This window comes from Phyllobates terribilis, unplaced genomic scaffold (genome assembly GCF_046119375.1).
Source record: "Phyllobates terribilis strain yellow unplaced genomic scaffold, ASM4611937v1 Scaffold_4__5_contigs__length_816908805, whole genome shotgun sequence".
Taxonomy (NCBI): Eukaryota; Metazoa; Chordata; class Amphibia; order Anura; family Dendrobatidae; genus Phyllobates; species Phyllobates terribilis.
This window is the reverse complement of record NW_027362764.1, coordinates 670607015-670620877: the sequence shown is the minus strand read 5'-3', so window position 1 is coordinate 670620877 and position 13863 is coordinate 670607015. Positions and strand designations below refer to the sequence as shown.

The 13863-nt window shown below is 40.6% G+C and overlaps 1 protein-coding gene across 4 annotated transcripts in view; it reads right to left on the bottom strand.

Annotated features, from left to right (window-relative positions):
- RALYL (RALY RNA binding protein like) overlaps positions 1–13863 on the bottom strand; it is an 897462-nt gene that overhangs the window by 266939 nt on the left and 616660 nt on the right. The window lies entirely within an intron of this gene.

Genomic DNA, 13863 nt, shown 5'->3' with positions numbered 1-13863 from the left:
GCGCCAACAGTACTAACTCAAAGCTTACAATAAAAAAATTCAACGCCAATTAAATAATAACACAAATTAAAAATATCACAAAGTCTTATTTAATTGAAAATGAATACATACATGGATTTAAAAGAAAAAAAAAGATAAAAATGGGTCAGATGATAGGGAATAAAGAACGGTGTCACCAGAGGGAAGTGGTTAGAGACGTGATTGAATACATCCCATGCATAATCATAGAAATAACAAATGGGCAGAATAATATAAGAAATTACATTTTAGTATAAAGGTAATAAAAATCAAATACTGAGAGAAATAAAATGATATAACAGCAAGTTATGAGTAATATATACTGTCCCTCCTAATGTCAGATGACCATGAAAAATGTTGACTGTACATGTCCACATCAGCTGCAAATCATATACCGAACAATCACATAGTATACAATATATATTATGCGGACTGTCAGATAATAATCAGTATATATGGAATAGATAATGCAGTATTAATACCCGAAAAAGAGGATATGTTACCTATGGTGGAGCAAAGCTTCGAAAGCTGCATCGGGGCAGGTGCGATCCCTGAGGGAACACATCCTCTTTTTTGGATATTCATATTTTGTTATCTATTTCTTATATATTACTATCTGTCAGTCCCCATATTATATATTATATACTATGTGATTTCTCTACGTATGATTCGGTGCATTCTCTTACATGTATATTCGACATTATTGATATTTTAATCTTACTACTTATGTGTTTCCATACTGCCCTATGATCTTGGTCATCTGATATGATGAGGGACAGTACATATCACTATTAACATGTCGTTATATCATTTTATTTCTCTTAATATTTGATATTTATTATTACGTATACAAAAATTCTATTTCTTATATTGCACTGCCCTCTTGTGCCCATTTGTAGCATTTTACCATAAGCCTCCTCACACTGGCATGCCAGGCCTTTAGCCCTTAGATCCCTATATTGGCCAGTTATTTCTATTATTCATCATATGAAGTTCATCAATTTAATCCCGTTTCCATACCCTGACGCCACCTTTTATTACCTATTATGTGACCCCTTTTTTTATATTTTTTTAATAATGTATGTATTCCTTATCTATGAAATAAAGATTTTGTAAAATTTTTCATTTTATCTGGCGTCAAATTGTTTATTATACTGTAGGTTTTGAGGATCTAGTATCGGCCGGTGGCCCTCTCACTGTCAACCAAGAGTAAGACTCATTAACACTATGTGTCAAACACTGAGTTGTCCCTCAGGGAGTCCCTATTGAAGTGTCAGGTCTTGGTTTTATGGAGGCAAACTCAGATTAAGGCCACGTTCACACATTCAGTATTTTGTCAGATTTTTACCTCGGTATTTGGAAGCCAAAACCTGGAGTGGGTGATAAATACAGACGTGGTGACTAGTGATGATCGAGCATGCTCAGGGGAGCACCTATTATCTTAAGTGTGCTCGGGCTTTAAGTTTTCGTCACTCCGTGAACATGATTTGTGACTGTTTGACAGCTTTAATACATGTGAGGAATGCGGTCATCACTAGTGGTGACGTGTTTCTGTTATACTTCTCAGATTGTTCCACTCCTGGTTTTGGCTTACAAATACTGAGGTAAAAAACTGACCAAATACTGAACGTGTGAACGTAGCCCAAGGCTGAGAACTGCGGCCAGGAAGAGCCAACCTTGTGCCATTCAATAAATCATTCTCATCCTCATCACTCAACCCCTTCACGCTGCAGCCAATTTCAGTTTTTTACATTTTCATTTTTTTCTCCCCTTCTTCCGAGAGCCATAACTTTTTAAATTTTCTGTCCACATTGACATATGAGGGTTTGTTTTCTGTGGGCCTAGTTTCATCACAGTGTACTGTAAAACGGAGAAAAAATTCCAAGTGCGGGGAAATTGTGGACAAAAACGCAATTCTGACATTGTTTTTTTGGGAATTGTATTGAAGGCGTACATTGTGTGGTAAAAATAACCAGGCAATATGATTCTCCAGGTCAGTATGATTACAATGACACCAAACTTGTCGAGGTTTTTACTATTTTAGTGGTGAAAAAATCAGAAATTTATAAAAAAAATTTTTAATGTGTCACCATTTCCCGAGACCCATAATGTTTTAATTTTTCGGTCGATGGACCAGTGTGAAGGCTTATTATTTACAGGGCGGTAAATTGCTTTTATTGATGTCATATTGGGAAAGATATCACATTCTGATAGCTTTTTAAAGAACGTTTTTGCGGTGTTGTGGCAACCAAAAAAACGCAATTTTTGCATTTTGAATTTTTTCCTCTTTTCACTGTTCACTGATTGGCTTATTCATTTTATATTTTGATAGATTGGACATTTATGGACGTTGCGAATTTTATACGGAGAAAAGGGGTGTGATTTGAATTTTGATGGGTTTTTATTACTATTTTTTTTTTTTTACTTGTCAATTATTTTTTTGGTCCTTTTCCAGGACTTGAACCTTCGATCTTTTGATCTCTTGGATATACTGCAGTACTACGCATTGTTGTATTTAGTAAAAATCACAGTCTCCTATGGACTCCAGCAAGGTCCTGGACGTCACAGGAGAAATCACATGGCAGTCATGGGGGTCATCAGCACGCTATAGGCTGTTATAGCAACCCATTTGTTCCCCACAATTATGTCACCAGAGGGGCAATGGATGGCCAAATTAACCACCGAATTGCGGCACTTAAATATTGCTGTCAGTCATTAACAGCTGAATTTAAGAAGTTAGCACCAACGATTGGCGGTAACACCAGCTGCTGCTGATACCGGCAGGTGCCAGGTATGATTTATAGCCGACATCTGCCCTGTTTTGAGTGGGTTCAGCTCCTGAGTCCGCTCGAAAGACCTTGACACACTCTATAATGTAATAGTATGTTATAGAGAGTTAAGCAAAAAAAAAATAATTGAAGGACCGTAGTTTGGTAATTTCATTGCCGACCTGTGACTGCTGTTTTAGTTTTCATGAATTGTGGCCGGCAGGGTCCATGGTGGAGAGAGAACAATGAGGTGGACACAATAAAACGAATCTCATACAGTCAGGTACTGATGGATGATACAGAGCGTTAGACGCTGCCATGTACGTAAGTGACTGTAACTGCTGAAGACTGGGCTCTTAGGCCAAGCTCCCACTATCAGTATTCGGTCAGTATTCGGTCAGTATTTTTTCTCAGGAGTGGGAGCCAAAACCAGGAGTGGGTGATAAATGCAGAATTGGTGACTTGTTTCTATTATACCTTTTCTCTGATTGTTCCTCACCTGGTTTTGCCTCCCACTCCTGAGAAAAAATAGTGACCGAATACTGACCAAATACTGATAGTGGGGCCGTGGCCTTAAAGTCTAAACGGTAGGATCCCCCATAGCCAGTTATACACCCTCTCCCACCTCAATGACCTCTGCAACCATTGATCACATTATGGTACTAGTTCACTTGATTCATAGTTGTCTTTATTCAACTATATTAAGGCTGTGTGCCCACTATGCGTTTTTTAAGCGTTTCTGCAGAGGCAATTCCGCCACAAAAACGCTTAAAAAATGCTTGGTAGAAGGCCTGCCATGGTCCCCAATGCTAATCCGCATGTGCTGTGCACATGCTGTGGAAATTAGGGCTGCAGATTATCATTGCGGAAAAATCCGCAGCATGTCCATTAATTTTGCGGACACGCAGCGTAATCGCCGCCATTGACTTGCATTGAATCACATAATATCCGCATGACTACATGTGCACATGCGGATATTAGGCGATTCAATGTGCGGATGGTACCCGGGACTGGAGAAGAGGAGACTTTCCTCCAGACCCGGGTACCATAGTACCTGTAAAAAAAAAGAATTTAAAATGAAAATATACATTATACTCACTTTCTGATGTCCCCCGGTCTACTGTACAATGCGTTCAGGCTCCCCGGCGGCTCGCAATGGTGTCGCTGACGTCGGTGGTCGCGTGACTTGTCACATAACTAAATTACGTCATGGAAGGTCCTTTTACACCATCGCAAGCCACCGGGGAGACCGGAGAAGGAGAACGGGGGCCATCGGAAGGTGAGCATAATGTTTTTTTTTTCTTTTTTACCATTTCATTCTTTTTTTTAACTATTAACTTGGTCAACACTATATAAATCCTTGCCGGTTGCATGGATTTATATAGTGTGACCAAGTTGTCAAGCACTTTCCAAGTGATGCTAAAATCGCTTGGAAAAGCGCTTGACAACCCGCATGCGAAATCGCATGTGAAGAACGTGTGACAAACTCTTGTCCCTGGCTGAAAAAACGCATGTACAATCCGCATGTACAATCCGCATGTACAATCCACATGCGTTTTTTTCTGCCAGGGAGATGCAGAAACGTTCAGGAAAAATCCGCAGCATTTCTGCATCGTGGCACATAGCCTAACTGTGAAATCACTGGCAGACAGACAGAGGAGTCCCTTCTGCAACACATTATATGGGCTTTTTGCAGTCCAATATCTCATTATAATGCACAAAGCCACCTGCTTTGTATGTATAAGTGCCCCCTAACCTCTTTTTTGCCCCTGTGTGACTGCCCAGGTTGAACCAATGATATGTCCGCCCCTGTGTGTAACCACGAAGGAGCAGAACGATGAGCATGACCTCTCATGGGAGCCTGGAAAAGAGTGAATTTATATGAGATTCTATAGGGTAATCGCTCTCACATCTTTCATCATTTTTATAAATTTTCAATTTTCTGTTTAATAAAATGATGCGTTGGTGCCATCAAGTGGCCAAAAATCAGTACTGCAGAAGTCTCTTTCTACTACTGTAATGGACGATATACTGTATATATTATGTTTACTGGTATATGAGCCGTGATGCTTTGTCAGTTTCACAACGTAAGGAATGGAAGCTGTGTATGTGACTGTAAGGGTGTGACAGAGACTGTCGTGTACCTGCCCCAGAAGATAACAATTTGCGTAGTGTGAATAATGACTTGCAGTTTGATGCCATCCGTGTGCTTTTCATACAGCCATAGACCTGTACAAATACGTTTCATCCGTGGTGGTGATAGAAAAACAGATATGACTCCATGTTTTTCCGCAAAAAAAAAGAAGTGTGAACAGCCCCATAGACTATCATGGGAATGTGTTCTATCTGTGAAGATGTCTGAGCTGGCTTTAGTTTGCCCTTATAGCGCTGGTTGGCAATGCTCCTCTGAAGCAATGATCCCTATTTATGTATTTTCTTTATTCTGGATTTTGTTCAGCCCTATAGAGGACATGTTTGTAGTATGCTGCCTATATGTTGACATTTTGTTGCATGTATTCTACTATTTTTTTTTGTGTAGGAATTATGTTTTCCTTTATAACATTTATTGTTAGAGGGAATATTGAAAATGTATTAAAATTATCATTTTACCTGCAAACGTGTTATATAGTGGGAAAAAATTATCTGCTTAGACTCCAGCACGGCTGGTCCACAACCTCTCATCGCAGTATTTATGACCCGTTGCGTATCACTCCTGTGGCAAAGGGAGACTAGACTGTGCGGCAGCATCACAGAAGTGACAGGGAATAACAAGGAGCAGGTCTTTTTTTAGCTAAAAGATGCCAGTTGCAGGTAATATATTGAATAAGTTGTCCAGGATAAAATAAAAGTTTCCCAGGGAAAACTAATTGATACTCACCTGCCGGCACCCACCTGGATCCAATACAGGCCGCTCTTTGGTTTCAGCTGACACCGGAAGAAGAGATGTCACCATTCCACCAGCAGGACCGTTGGGGGCCTGTGATTGGCTGCAGCAGTCAGGTGACCTAAGAAGCACATCATTGGATGTTTTTCTGGCGGCACGCTGCTGAAGTCGCCTGACTGCTGCAGCCGATCACAAGTCACAACTGTCCTGCTGTCAGTTGACCCAGGTTGCACGGAGTATCACTGAGTTTGTTACTTTTCTGCATCTCCAAACCCCTGATCAAGTTTTCTGTTTGCCCAGCCAACCTTTAATTTTCAGAAACCCTGGGTAAGCTCCTTAAAGGAGTTTCCACTACTCAGACAGCCACTTCTTAACAATCCCCAATTTAAAATAAAAGCACTTCATACTCATCTCCTGCACCGGCATCATTCAAGCAATGTCAATACCGGGGCTCTCTTGACATTGTTATGCTATGGGAGCCCTGCAGCTAATCAGCAGTTGCTAATGGTCTGCTGCACTCACACCTCCCCTGGACGTCTGAGCTCCGGTGCAGAGAAATGAAAGTCCAGCAGCCTAACAGCTTCCCATCTCCTGATTGGTTGCAGGGTTCACATGGCATAACAATAACCTGTGCAAAATAATAAATGCACGTCAGATTTTAAAATCCATGGCATGTTCATCTGAGAGGAGTATGTTGGCCAATCTTTGGCAGAAACCAGAGATCAGAAAACATTTCCGAAATCCAGTTAATAGAAGTAGAAAATGTCTGGTTATACTCTAGTGACACCTAGTGGCACGTTATGAAATTTCTATAATCTATATTACTGCATATACAGTGTAGGTAATTCTGTAAATCTAGACTGTAAATTTACCTGTTTGGCAGCAATCCAATGTGTCAGTGGTGAGAAATTGAGTTTCAATGTACTCTAAGTTCTTATACAAGCCCCCAGCGCACTCCCAGGGAAATTCAATGCTCAATTCTCCACACTGCTAGTGTTGATTAGTACAAAGCAGGTAACATTTTTATTGCTGTACTAGGAGTCGGACCTATAACGTTATATAACATTAGTTTCAGTAGTGACATGTTCCTTTAAATTATTGGACAGATTATAGGTACAAACCTTACTGTATATCATTTTTTTAATAATGTATGTATTCCTTATCTATGAAATAAAGATTTTGTAAAATTTTTCATTTTATCTGGCGTCAAATTGTTTATTATACTGTAGGTTTTGAGGATCTAGTATCGGCCGGTGGCCCTCTCACTGTCAACCAAGAGTAAGACTCATTAACACTATGTGTCAAACACTGAGTTGTCCCTCAGGGAGTCCCTATTGAAGTGTCAGGTCTTGGTTTTATGGAGGCATACTCAGATTAAGGCCACGTTCACACATTCAGTATTTTGTCAGATTTTTACCTCGGTATTTGGAAGCCAAAACCTGGAGTGGGTGATAAATACAGACGTGGTGACTAGTGATGATCGAGCATGCTCAGGGGAGCACCTATTATCTTAAGTGTGCTCGGGCTTTAAGTTTTCGTCACTTCGTGAACATGATTTGTGACTGTTTGACAGCTTTAATACATGTGAGGAATGCGGTCATCACTAGTGGTGACGTGTTTCTGTTATACTTCTCAGATTGTTCCACTCCTGGTTTTGGCTTACAAATACTGAGGTAAAAATCTGACCAAATACTGAACGTGTGAACGTAGCCCAAGGCTGAGAACTGCTGCCAGGAAGAGCCAACCTTGTGCCATTCAATAAATCATTCTCATCCTCATCACTCAACCCCTTCACGCTGCAGCCAATTTCAGTTTTTTACATTTTCATTTTTTTCTCCCCTTCTTCCGAGAGCCATAACTTTTTTAATTTTCTGTCCACATTGACATATGAGGGTTTGTTTTCTGTGGGCCTAGTTTCATCACAGTGTACTGTAAAACGGAGAAAAAATTCCAAGTGCGGGGAAATTGTGGACAAAAACGCAATTCTGACATTGATTTTTTGGGAATTGTATTGAAGGCGTACATTGTGTGGTAAAAATAACCAGGCAATATGATTCTCCAGGTCAGTATGATTACAATGACACCAAACTTGTCGAGGTTTTTACTATTTTAGTTTTGCCTCCCACTCCTGAGAAAAAATAGTGACCGAATACTGACCAAATACTGACAGTGGGGCCGTGGCCTTAAAGTCTAAACGGTAGGATCCCCCATAGCCAGTTATACTCCCTCTCCCACCTCAATGACCTCTGCAACCATTGATCACATTATGGTACTAGTTCACTTGATTCATAGTTGTCTTTATTCAACTATATTAAGGCTGTGTGCCCACTATGCGTTTTTTAAGCGTTTCTGCAGAGGCAATTCCGCCACAAAAACGCTTAAAAAATGCTTGGTAGAAGGCCTGCCATGGTCCCCAATGCTAATCCGCATGTGCTGTGCACATGCTGGGGAAATTTCCGCTGCAGATTATCATTGCGGAAAAATCCGCAGCATGTCCATTAATTTTGCGGACACGCAGCGTAATCGCCGCCATTGACTTGCATTGAATCACATAATATCCGCATGACTACATGTGCACATGCGGATATTAGGCGATTCAATGTGCGGATGGTACCCGGGACTGGAGAAGAGGAGACTTTCCTCCAGACCCGGGTACCATAGTACCTGTAAAAAAAAAGAATTTAAAATGAAAATATACATTATACTCACTTTCTGATGTCCCCCGGTCTCCTGTACAATGCGTTCAGGCTCCCCGGCGGCTCGCGATGGTGTCGCTGACGTCGGCGGTCGCGTGACTTGTCACATAACTAAATTACGTCATGGAAGGTCCTTTTACACCATCGCAAGCCACCGGGGAGACCGGAGAAGGAGAACGGGGGCCATCGGAAGGTGAGCATAATGTTTTCTTTTTCTTTTTTACCATTTCATTCTTTTTTTTAACTATTAACTTGGTCAACACTATATAAATCCTTGCCGGTTGCATGGATTTATATAGTGTGACCAAGTTGTCAAGCACTTTCCAAGTGATGCTAAAATCGCTTGGAAAAGCGCTTGACAACCCGCATGCGAAATCGCATGTGAAGAACGCGTGACAAACTCTTGTCCCTGGCTGAAAAAACGCATGTACAATCCGCATGTACAATCCGCATGTACAATCCACATGCGTTTTTTTCTGCCAGGGAGATGCAGAAACGTTCAGGAAAAATCCGCAGCATTTCTGCATCGTGGCACATAGTCTAACTGTGAAATCACTGGCAGACAGACAGAGGAGTCCCTTCTGCAACACATTATATGGGCATTTTGCAGTCCAATATCTCATTATAATGCACAAAGCCACCTGCTTTGTATGTATAAGTGCCCCCTAACCTCTTTTTTGCCCCTGTGTGACTGCCCAGGTTGAACCAATGATATGTCCGCCCCTGTGTGTAACCACGAAGGAGCAGAACGATGAGCATGACCTCTCATGGGAGCCTGGAAAAGAGTGAATTTATATGAGATTCTATAGGGTAATCGCTCTCACATCTTTCATCATTTTTATAAATTTTCAATTTTCTGTTTAATAAAATGATGCGTTGGTGCCATCAAGTGGCCAAAAATCAGTACTGCAGAAGTCTCTTTCTACTACTGTAATGGACGATATACTGTATATATTATGTTTACTGGTATATGAGCCGTGATGCTTTGTCAGTTTCACAACGTAAAGAATGGAAGCTGTGTATGTGACTGTAAGGGTGTGACAGAGACTGTCGTGTACCTGCCCCAGAAGATAACAATTTGCGTAGTGTGAATAATGACTTGCAGTTTGATGCCATCCGTGTGCTTTTCATACAGCCATAGACCTGTACAAATACGTTTCATCCGTGGTGGTGATAGAAAAACAGATATGACTCCATGTTTTTCCGCAAAAAAAAAGAAGTGTGAACAGCCCCATAGACTATCATGGGAATGTGTTCTATCTGTGAAGATGTCTGAGCTGGCTTTAGTTTGCCCTTATAGCGCTGGTTGGCAATGCTCCTCTGAAGCAATGATCCCTATTTATGTATTTTCTTTATTCTGGATTTTGTTCAGCCCTATAGAGGACATGTTTGTAGTATGCTGCCTATATGTTGACATTTTGTTGCATGTATTCTACTATTTTTTTTTGTGTAGGAATTCTGTTTTCCTTTATAACATTTATTGTTAGAGGGAATATTGAAAATGTATTAAAATTATCATTTTACCTGCAAACGTGTTATATAGTGGGAAAAAATTATCTGCTTAGACTCCAGCACGGCTGGTCCACAACCTCTCATCGCAGTATTTATGACCCGTTGCGTATCACTCCTGTGGCAAAGGGAGACTAGACTGTGCGGCAGCATCACAGAAGTGACAGGGAATAACAAGGAGCAGGTCTTTTTTTAGCTAAAAGATGCCAGTTGCAGGTAATATATTGAATAAGTTGTCCAGGATAAAATAAAAGTTTCCCAGGGAAAACTAATTGATACTCACCTGCCGCCACCCACCTGGATCCAATACAGGCCGCTCTTTGGTTTCAGCTGACACCGGAAGAAGAGATGTCACCATTCCACCAGCAGGACCGTTGGGGGCCTGTGATTGGCTGCAGCAGTCAGACTGTAAATTTACCTGTTTGGCAGCAATCCAATGTGTCAGTGGTGAGAAATTGAGTTTCAATGTACTCTAAGTTCTTATACAAGCCCCCAGCGCACTCCCAGGGAAATTCAATGCTCAATTCTCCACACTGCTAGTGTTGATTAGTACAAAGCAGGTAACATTTTTATTGCTGTACTAGGAGTCGGACCTATAACGTTATATAACATTAGTTTCAGTAGTGACATGTTCCTTTAAATTATTGGACAGATTATAGGTACAAATATCCCCGCCCACTCCCCCCCCCCCCAAAAAAAAGAGATTTTTTGTATTTGGGATGGACAAAAACAGATATTGACACAGCTTATTGAAAAGTGATATAACTTTCCATTATACAAAAGTAAGAATTAATAAATTAAGTGTTATAATATGATTGTGGCCAGAATACCCCTGTAAGGGGTACATTCCTATAGAATGGCTAACAGCAAAATCCACATTGGTAAAATGCCACGGTGGATTACGTGGCAGAGAAGGTGTGGATTTTCTTCACATTTCCCGCTTTGCATTCATTGCATAAATTAACATGTTGCGGATTTCACGTCCATTTATACTGCAAAATTATTCTACAATGTGTAAATACATAGCAGACTTGTATGTAAATTTGCAGTGAAAAATCCACTATGTATTCAACCTGTGTGAATCTACCCTTAATATTCTGCATGGACCAAACAGAGAGGCTTGGCCGATGCCAGAAGCACCTAAAGTATTTAGGAAAGATAGTGATGTCCGCCACCTGCTGTTCCACTGGCAGTACTGCAACAGCAATAAATAAAGTAGATGCAGCAGCACTAGGACAGTGCTCGTCTGGTAGTGTCAGCATTACTCAACCAGTAGAACAGAAATACAGGAGCTGTAGCGTTTATATGCTATCCAGGACTTGTGCCTTTATTTTCGAAGTTATCTCAGCAGATAGAATGTATAATAAAATATAACTTTTAATCAATAGTAGTTAAAAACAAGGGACTCAAACATATAACTCATACAATTAAGAGAAAGTGACCTATGGTAGCTCATAGGTACATCAAATGTTCCTAGAGAAAAAGGAGCAATTTACAAGAACAGACACACTGGTGACAATTAAGAACTCAGTGACCATAAATATAAATAATGGAATAATCTCACCATGTCATTGTCCTGTGCAGGTAGCCGTAGTTCCAGGAAAAAAACGGATAAACTGCTATTAAATAGATCAGGGTGGGTCAGATGATGGGGGGGGGGGGGGCAAACATATATCATGCCACACACTACCTCAATGTTCCCAAATAACCTGGAAACAGTAAAACGTCCCAATCAACCCCTCCCGGCGCGTTTCGTCATAATATTCATCAGGCGTGATGGTGTAAAATGAAAGCCACTGTATAGGGCTGGGGCTCAATAGTTCACGCGCGAAGTGTGGGGCAGAAATACCTGTAATGTGGGGCGCCAACTCTTGTACTTAAGTACTTTCATATTGCCGCTGGAACGTGCCACTTCCTGTGCGTCAATTCTCTGGAGCGCACATGTGGAACGCACACGTCATTGCACAGATCGCCCCACCGGCAGAAGTGGATATCACTTCCGGTTGTCGTAGTGGAGCGCATCATGCAACGCTCACGTCATGACACGGCGCCCCACTGTGGAACGCACCGGTGAGGCGCATAGATCACTAAATCCTAACACAAAAATGCAAACGAGCCCAGGTAGAGCGAAATGAAAGCTCATATTTGTTGAAGACTTGGAGGAAAGACAGGTACATATTTAAAGGCTTCTATATCCATAATGCCTAAGTACAAGAAAACACCAGATACATAAAGATTCAGGTGCAACGTTTCACTATACAGCCTAATATTAATAAAGACAATCCTACTACTTCAGAAGAATCTTTTCTGAAGGAGGATTAACGTAGCCTAATATTCCCCTAGGGTGCCAACCTCCACTGTTAGGTAGGGATTTTTACTAGCACTACTAGGGACGACTAGGCACTCCCTCACATCTCTTCCTTGGTCCCTATCCCCCAACCATGTCCCTATTGTTTTTTGATTTCCTCCATTCATTCATCCCTTCAGTGTATGGATTTAATTCAGATATCTTCATACACATATATCTAGTTCGGTTGGATATCCTTTCTCTGCACCTACCCCTGTGTATTTTAACCTGTAAGGATTCCTACTAAGCCATATTAGGCTACGTTTTCTTGAGGGTTTCATGCTTGGCAAACTTCTTAATAACATTGCGCACAGTTGGAACTGGGATACCAAGGTCTTTGGAGATGGCCTTATACCCTTTGGAAGTCTTGTGTTTGCTAATAATAGCAGTTCTGATGTCCTCAGACAGCTCCTTTGTCTTCACCATTGTGACAAAGGAACAGGGCCTACTATGTGGCTTTTTGAAACACTCAAGTCATCATTCATTGGCTAATTCATGTCACATGGGCATCACAGGGGAATCTCTTTTGTGATTTAATACAGCTGAATGTATTTCTATACGAAATTAATAAAACCTACAAAAGACAAAAGACAAAAATATATCTCATACCCTACCATCATTATATATAAATGTAAAGCAAAGTTGCATAATAAATATAGGGTACTTAGTGAACTATTTTTGATCAAAAAAAGTATACAAGCCGTCCCACCAGCGGCAAGGTGACCCTAAATTGGGACGGTACCTATACTGCCTATATTAAAAACCTTACTGTATATCAAAGTTGAAGTATTGCATATAAAAGGGTAGACAAATAGGACCGGGTCCCAACTCCAGACCACCCAGGCCCGTGGTAAGCTACATATATACCAGTCAGCTCAACAAAGGGGATGCCACACCCTTAAATTGCACAGAATGCAAACAAGACAAAAAAATTAATGTAAAGGGTACCAATACCAGGGTCACAGCAAGATTTAGGCTTTTCTATTTTTCCCTCCCATTGTTTTTTATTTTAAATTATTGTTTATCAATTGCTGTTTTGTATTTAACATGAGTGCTCTATACAAGTTTCATTTGATTCATTTTTTTCAGGAGATATTCCACATTATGTACTTAAACTTCATGGGTGCCAATAACGATGAGCAGGACTGTACCAAATTGGTATACTTAGAAAAAAAAGTATGCAAAATGTAGAACTGGCCTAGTAGGTATAGTGGAAGGGAAGAGAGCTAATCACTGCCCTGATATGTTCTTGTAAAAAATGTATGTGAACATCTAATAGGATTATGATGTGCTACCAGCAGAGAGTCTGGAATGTCAAGATATAATAAGGTGCATCAGACATTTATTCCAGGACAGCACTTTTCAAAAATGGCATGTTCTGTTTCATCAGGATTGGACATGATGAAGAAAATATGCTATTCTCGAAATGGACTGGAGTTGAGTATCAGTGCTATTATTTTACAAGGGGGCAACATAGGGATTAAGAAGGGGTTGTCCGAGAAGTGGACAAACCCTTGAAAACAAGCAAAAACAAAATACAGAGTGGGATTTGTCACTAGGTCAAAAGTCCGTTTTTGTATTTTCTTTTGCACTTATTTTATCATCGCTGATCCCTTGAATATTCTATTTTGTTTTATTTTC